Genomic DNA, 8,577 nt, shown 5'->3' with positions numbered 1-8,577 from the left:
CACTTCAGATGAATGTGATAATGTGGTTGTTAACAACGCCAGTACCACATTATCTCAATTATCTGTAGTGTTTCATTAATCCTGTTTTGTTGATAAAAGGGAAACCCGAAATGTCCATTTTATCTGTTTTCGTAATTAAATCGAAGCTTATATTCCATTTCACATTGTTATTTATGAAAAAAGAATGCGTCCGCCTGATGGACGCCTCTGAAAAACTCCACTCGTTGGTAACTCCAAGTAGCTCAGATTTGTGACCCTCCGTGCAAAACGGTATTATGTCGCTTGAGGAGGTACCCGAAAAGTGAATTTAGATATAACATAATGATTGATAAGAGATTCGAATTCTTTTTGATGAACAAAATAGTATTTGTTCTTCTTTATGACGAAGAGAAACTAACCCCAAGTTTCATATTTGTGACTATAAAACCAATTTACTGCACATAGTTCATCCCGACATAATACCATTTTGAGACTGTGGGTCACATTTACGGCTTCTCGTTTTGAAGTCAAGATATACAGAATGTCGTCTGTGACCAGAAGGATGATGGTATTCGAAAAACTCTGGCCCCGGCTTTGCATCTTTGGACTTAACTCGACTTGACTAGATGTTAATTAATAACTAAGGTAAATGACGGTTGGTGTCCGGGATCTCTCAACTGAGAGGGTGCAAGAATTGCCCAACGCCAAGCCAGCGAGCGGGTCGTAAAAGGCGACTAATAGTGTGTGACTCCCCCTTTTTGAGTCACCTGGTCCTCCAGGTTGGGGGTTGTCAAAGGTGTTAACACCCCTTCCGTAAAACTAGAATTGTTACAGAAACACAGGCGGACAAATCAAATCCTTTTTTCTAGCTTGGGCGACCGAAGAGTTTCTGCGATGACAAAATTTATGACGGACAACAGACAAAGCCGAAAGTTAAGAAGCTGCTATTCAGAGAAGTGATAAGACATGGAACGAGATAAAAAAGTTAGCTCAGGATAGAGAAGAATGAAAACTGCTTGTCTGTGGCCTATACCCTGACCCAAGGTGAAAAAGGCAATGATGATGATGATGATGAATGCATAATACAAAGTGGTCTCATAACAATGGAAACAACAGTCAGATCAATTTGGTTCGATGTCAAACTTCAGCTGTGCTACAATAGTAAAGCAGGATTATAGTTATAACTATCGATTAAACTATTATGCGGCTATGTAGTCTTGTGGTATGACACTCGCTTTCGGATCGGAAGGTCCTGGGTTCGAGCCTCGCGCTCGGCGCATAGTTGAGTCCTTGGAAAAGGCTCTTTACTCACTTTCTCTCACCGTACTCAGGTGTAAAATCAGTACCTGGCCGTTAACATCGTTGTCTTTGTCCGAAAAATTGTATTATCGCCTAACAGGCGGCATGTCCCGTCCTACATGTTAAATGTTGCTGTTGACCAGGGACCCCTTGTAAAGCGCTTTGAGCACATTTAGTGGATATCGCGCAAACTAAAGCTCAATTTATTATTATTATTATTGTTATTATTATCGACAAAACCATATAATATGCAAATCAAATTTATTGAGTAGATCCTAACCAATGTTTTCTTTCTGACGACATGCTTATAGATAGAATGCGCTTGGCCAAGGAGTTCACAACATTGCCATCCGGAAGTATAACGGACCAACACACAAACTCTGTGTAACCATGAACTTTTATAGTCTGGTTAATACAGTTTAGTGAGAACAACTCACAAACGCGGATGGCAAAAACAATAACAAAGGCCTGAGTGACGTCATCTGCATGCTATTTATAGATAGAACGAAGTTGACCCAACTCAGGTCTTTGTTATTGTATTTTGCCATCCGTCTTTATGAGTAATTCTCACTAAACTGTATCAACCAGACTATAAACGTTTAAGATTACACATAATTGTGTGTGTTGGTCTGTTATATTTCCGGATGGCAATGCTTTGAGCTTCTTAGCCAAGCGCATACTATCTATTAGATATCAAAATATAAAGGGAGAAAACTCATGAAACGACTCCGTCCAAACAATAATTACTCATTACTTCCCTTGGCAGCAGGAAATCGATTCCAGTATTCCTTTTGTTAAAGGGTGTGTGTATAGATAGTTCGATGATGACGTCATTCAGGTCTTTGTTATTGTTTTTTGCTATCCTCGTTTATGAGTAATACTCACTGAACTGTATTAACCGAACTTTTTTTTGTTAACCTTTGACAGACACCTTTCTAAAACATCTCCTCTACGCTCTCCTTTGATAGGGGGTGTGCATGAATAGGAAATGAGATTAGCGGAAGAGTAGCGTCCCTTGATTGGATGTCACCTATAGTCTGTGATGTCACCGGCGGAAAAGTTATTAGAGAGAGAACGTCAAGTTGGTTTTGCGCATGCGTCTCTCGTCCTCGCTTTCGGTGAAAGCGGCTTGAGACACTTCAAAACCAAATTGACGTTCTCTCTGTAAGGTGACGTCCAATCAAGGGACGCTACTCTTCCGCTAATCTCATTCTCTATTGTGGTTGTTCAGGACAAAGGGAATTATATAAATTTTAAATGACTTGAATATGTAACAACTGGAACGCAATTTTCAATACACACACACACAATACACATTCACACACACACACAAACACACACACATACACAGAGCTCTCTCTCTCTCTCTCTCTCTCTCTCTCTATCTCTCTCTCTCTCTCTCTCTCTCTCTTTGTGACACACACACTCACATTTTTACATACATATATACATATGATATGATATATATATATATATATATATATATAAATATATATATATATATATATATATATATATATATATATATATATATATATATATATATATATATATGCATGTATGTGTGTGGGAGTGAGTGTGTGTGTGTGTGTGTGTGTGTTCTTTGTTAATGTAAATACTTTCTCCAAATGTTTTAAGGAAATTGAGAGAAAAAAGAGCGCTTCAAGTGGGTGGAATAGGAGACAATGATACAAGAGCCATACAAGTCGGAGAGAATTTATCCATATGTGACCTTTCGCCTCAAAACGGTATTAAGTCGGGATGGTTAAGATGTTGAAAATTGAATTTATAGCCAGAAAATTCAGTCTTGTGTTGAGTTTATATGTTTTATTGAAGAGAATGGCAATCATATTTTAGGGTGCTAATGCCAACAATTTATACTTTTGACCAGTTTAACATTAAATTCGGCTTTTAAGCATCTGGTTCGTTCCGACATAACACCGTCTTGAGACGGTGAGTCACATATGGTCTATTGTCCAATCGGTGACAAACTTGAGCTTTAATTTTTTAAAATTTAGTGTAAAATCCACTAAATGTGCTCAAAGCAGTTTGCAAAGGGTCCCTAACCAACAGCAACACGTAACATATAGAACGAGACATGGCGCTTGTTAAGCGATATTGTAATTTATTAACGGCCAGGTATTCATTTTATACTTGAGTATAATGAGAGAATGTAAGTTAAGAGCCATTTCAAAGTCTTAATTTTGCGTCGAGCGATGCTCGAACCCAGGACCCGTCGATCCGAAAGCGAGGTCAACCCACAAGACCACATAGCCGCACAATGTGCTGTTCCTATAAAAGGGAGTTAGTATTGTTTTGATGAGATGAAATGGACGAAAGACAATGAATCATTTACATCGCATCGAACCGGCCATATCGGATAATAATAATAATAATAATAATAATAATAATAATAATAATAATAATAATAATAACAATAATAATAATAATAATAATAATAATAATAATAATAATAATAATAATAATAATAATAATAATAATAATAATAATAATAATAATAATAATAATAATAATACGAAAGTGTTCTTTTATAGAGCTAAATGCAGAAGCCTCAACGCGCTTTACAATATACTTATCAAACCATAAACACACTCGTACCGAACCAAACAGACACACACAACAGTCGCACACACTAACTAGGCCAATTTTACAAAATGAAATTGACATTCAACAAAATGGAATCAAAACATAAAACGTATAATTTACGCATTAACTAGTAAATTTAAATGACTAGTATAAATATTTCTGGAAAAGATAAAGATGATTCTTTAGATTTCTCTTATAACTTTCTACGCTGCCCATGAGCCTTACTGACAAAGGTAGCGAGTTCCAAATGGTAGGTCCTGATGTATAAAAAAATCTATTTCCGAAATTAGTAAGCGCTGTAGGGAATGAGATTAGCGGAAGAGGAGCGTCCCTTGATTGGACGTCACCCATAGTCTGTGACGTCACCGATGGAAAAGTTATTAGAGAGAGAACGTCATGTTGGTTGTGCGCATGTGTCTCTCGTCCTCGCTTCCGGTGAAAGCGGCATGAGACACTTCAAAACCAAATTGACGTTCTCTCTGTAAGGTGACGTCCAATCAAGGGACGCTACTCTTCCGCTAATCTCATTCCCTATATAAAAGCTCAATTTGGGTGCAGCTAAATCAGAAAGTATTATCGGAAGACAAACACATCAACCCCCCCCCCCCACTCTCCCCTCCAACAAGTGTGTTTCCTCATTAAATTCTTGGGGGTGGGGGTGGGGGTGGGGGGTGGGGGTGGGGGTGGACTGGTTACGACTCCTAGCGCATTTCTAATACGCTTCAACAGTCGTAACGTCGTAATGACGCATGGTAACCTAGTAACTATGGCGGACGCCCTTATGAAATATTTATCCGACGAGCATAAAAGCGTATCCAGAGAACAAAAAAAAAAAACAACAAAAAAAAACAAACTACATTATAAATCTGATCATGTTTTGACTTTTATACATTCTGATCTCAAGACATATGAAAAGTTCTAGCCAGCATGAAGAATTAAAAGTTCCGATTTTCTTTGTTTAGAACCACGATGGCCGCCGTTGCTGGGCGACGTGATATCAGACTATTGAATCCAATTCTTAATTATTTATTAATGTTTCGGCAAGGGGATTGAACCCAAGACTTCCGGAGTCGGATTTATCATTATGGCGTTTATCTTGTGTTGTCTGATCTCCCCATCGTCTTTGTGTTGTTAGTCGATCCCTTTTTCATTCCTTCTTATCCATATCCAATGAAAGCTTCTCTCTCATGTTTTACCGAGGCTTCGAAAGCTGCAGCTATGTGGTCTAGTGGTATGACACTCGCTTTCGGATCGGAACGTCCTGAGCTCGAGCCTCTCTCGGCGCATAGTTGAGTCCTTGGAAAAGGCTCTTTACTCACATTCTCTCGGGTGTAAAACGATTACCTTCCCGTTAACAGCGTGGTCTCTGTCGGATAATAATGTAATATCGCTTAACAGGCATCATGTCTCGTTCTACATGTTACAATGTTGCTGTTGGTCAGTGACCCCTTGTAAAGCGCTTTGAGCACGATTAGTGGATATTGCACTGTATGGGACAGCGTGGCTCAGCGGTATGGTCTTTGCTTCGTACCCGAAAGGTACCGAGTTCGACTACCCGCCGCGTTGTGTGGCCTTGAGCAAGTCACCTAGCCTTAGCTCACTTTGCGGCGCTGCACTGCGACTGACGCCTGGGTCATTTCAGTCTTCCCTTGGAATAGACCCTAAAGACAAATTTCCCCTTAGGGACGAATAAAGGGAATTTATTTATTTTATTTATTTTTTTATACAATTTCAATTATTTTTCTTAGTCTGCCTGTGTTATTGGTCTGACGTAAGAATTCTTACTGGTGTTCCCACAAATTTACACCCGTTTGATATACATCTTGCTTGTTAATACGATTCAGTAGCCTGATGTCACGCCGCCCGGCAACGGCAGCCATCTTGGTTCTAAACAAAGAAAATCATTACTTTTTATTCTTCAAGCTGGCTAGAACCTTTCATATGTCTTGTGAGCAGAATGTATAAAAGTCATAACAAAATCATATTTATAGTGTTTTTGTCTTATGGATACACTTTTATGCTCGCCGGAGAAATATTTCATACGGGCGTCCGCCATTGTTCCGATAGTTTAGAGCCAGTGTTACTAAGTTACCATGCGTGATTAGGAAGGAAGTGACGTTACGACTGTTGAAGAGTATTCTTACGTCAGACCAATATCACAGGCAGACGAAGAAATAAAATTGAGATGTTATACAGTGCGATATCCACTAATGACTACCACATCATCTCATTCATCTGTGGTGTTTCAATCATCCTGTTTTGTTGATAAAGGGGAAACTCGAAACGTTCATTTGATCTGTTTTTGTAATTAAATCGAAGCTTACGTTCAACTTCACGTTATTATTTATTTTTTTTCACCTGTGGTGCGTCAGCATTAATGTCAATGATTTTAAGTGTCAAAACCGCGGACTATTTCAAAAGTTCAGACCCCTATCAATATTTCAGTACGCCGAGTCGGTCCAATTATTTTAACACGTTAATATCACCTGAGGCAGGCACCAGACCAATACAGAATTCATTACTGTAACAGTTCATTGTATTAAAAGTGCATTCTTTATGAAAGAAAGTCTAGCCTTTTCATCATCAAAAAAGAACATTACGAGCTATCAATAAATTATTACAATTGAATGTTAGTCACAGCCAATCAAAGGTTTGTCTCCTGTTATTTCGTTTGTTAAATAACGATGGCTTGGTCTTAAAGAGCAACACCGTATAATCAAATCTTATGAAATCGTCATGCTTTCAATCACTTTAGTTTTCTTCATCTTTAACCCTTTAAGGTTGGGATGCGCTTTTATTAGATTCTTGAACTTTTGCATTTCAAATTTCGAACAACCCCCCCCCCCCTAAAAACAACAACAAAAAGTTTTTATAAACACAATATCCACTCAACGGGCTCATAGCGTTTTACATTAGGCTTCTAGTCTACAGCAAGACTTGCCATGTAGTACGACACATGACGCCTGCAAGGCGATATTACCTTATTTTCTGACAGAGACAACGCTTTAGACGACCAATTTCTCATTTTACTCTTGATAATGTTAGTAAAGAGCCATTTCGAAGGATTCAAATATGAGCCGCTCGAGACTCAAACCCAGGACCTTTCAATCCGAAGGCTAGTGTCCTACCACATTCGCAGTCGCACAATGCTGCCTTGGAATGGTACATTAGGGACACGTTCAAAATTTCAACCGGCAGGAGAATAAGAATCGAACCATCATACTCAATCGTGGCTACAGCATCCCATCTATGCAGTAGCTGGCATCCCCATAAACTGAATGTTCTTGTTGGGGACCAGCTTCTCCCATATAAGCCGAATACGAAGTACCTGGAGGTTACAGTTGAAGCAGCCTTTCATATCGGTTCCACTGGAAGGCGTTGCCCTGGAGATAGAGAAAAGCAACAGTCTTTTGAGGAAGCTGGTGGGGAAACAACTCGGGGTGCTCATGAAGCACTTCTGAAGACTTAAGCCCTGGCACTATGCTATTCCACCGTGGAGTATAGCACTCCGTGTGAAGTAGGATCAAGAACGGTGAGAAGTTCATTTTTAAAACTTTGCAAGTCCATGCACATGTCGGGAACACAACACTGGCAACAACATCTAGAGACTGGGGCCGGATAATGGCAGCAGCCCCCCCCCCGGATGTCGGGTGGGAGAGTAGCCATCGTTATGTTATAGCCTGAAAGGACTGGCATTTTGACGTCATTAGTTGGTTTTTGCACCGCTTAGTGAGTTGTTAGAAGAGATCATGGAAACAAGTCATTCCATTGGTTGAACTGTTGAATACAACTCACGATTTGTTTTCTTTTGTGGCAAAAGACTGGCATTTTGACGTAATTTTTTGGTCAGTATCAGGCCATAACTTTACGAAGTCCACGGTGGGAGGCGATTACAACTGGCTGGCTTAAGACAACAGAGAGGGGAAGTTGGGAAACCCTTTTCAAGCGCATGATGGGCGGGTGCCACTGTTTCGAGCCAAAATAAGTCCCGGCAACCCCTATAGGTACTTGGTTTCCCTGACTTCGATGGGGTTGTGCATACGACATGGGATTCGGTTTGGACGGAGTCAAAGCTTAATACCAAAAAATCAACATCACTTGTTTCTGTGAATTAAATTAAATTTTCTATGCTTTTCTTATTTTTTTTCAATGTTACTTACTTCTTGGAGATTCCGTATCAATGTATACAGACATCAAAGGAGACGGACGCCAGTTCTTGCTCTTAAAGGTTAAAATTAAAATTGTTTTAACAGTATGAATAATTAAAATCTGACGATGTTTGGCCAGCGAAGGGGTTACAATTTAGGAATAGTTATCATTTGGTTTGCTTCATACGAGGAGAGATAGTTAACAAGCATTTATATAACATTTTAATAAACGTTTGTAATTCATCGTCACTATCTGATACAAAAGCTTCTAGAATGAACATTAAAGTGATTATAGAGGTTTTGTTTTTAATTCGGTCTTAAATATACGAGTTTTTATAAATTCTACTTTTGTCTTATAAATTCATCTCGTGTCAATTCATTTTCCCCATTAAAGACTCCATGTTACGATCTTGTGTATTTTCAGTGCCGTAATATCGTTAGATTGGAATATGGACGAACAAGACGTTTGTAATTCAGTGATAAATAAATAAACACACACTTATATATATATACATATATATATATATATATATATATATATATA

This window comes from Berghia stephanieae, chromosome 12, assembly GCF_034508935.2.
Source record: "Berghia stephanieae isolate SIO BIC M18660-M18661 chromosome 12, UCSD_Bste_1.3, whole genome shotgun sequence".
Taxonomy (NCBI): domain Eukaryota; kingdom Metazoa; phylum Mollusca; class Gastropoda; order Nudibranchia; family Aeolidiidae; genus Berghia; species Berghia stephanieae.
This window is presented reverse-complemented; position numbering follows the sequence as displayed.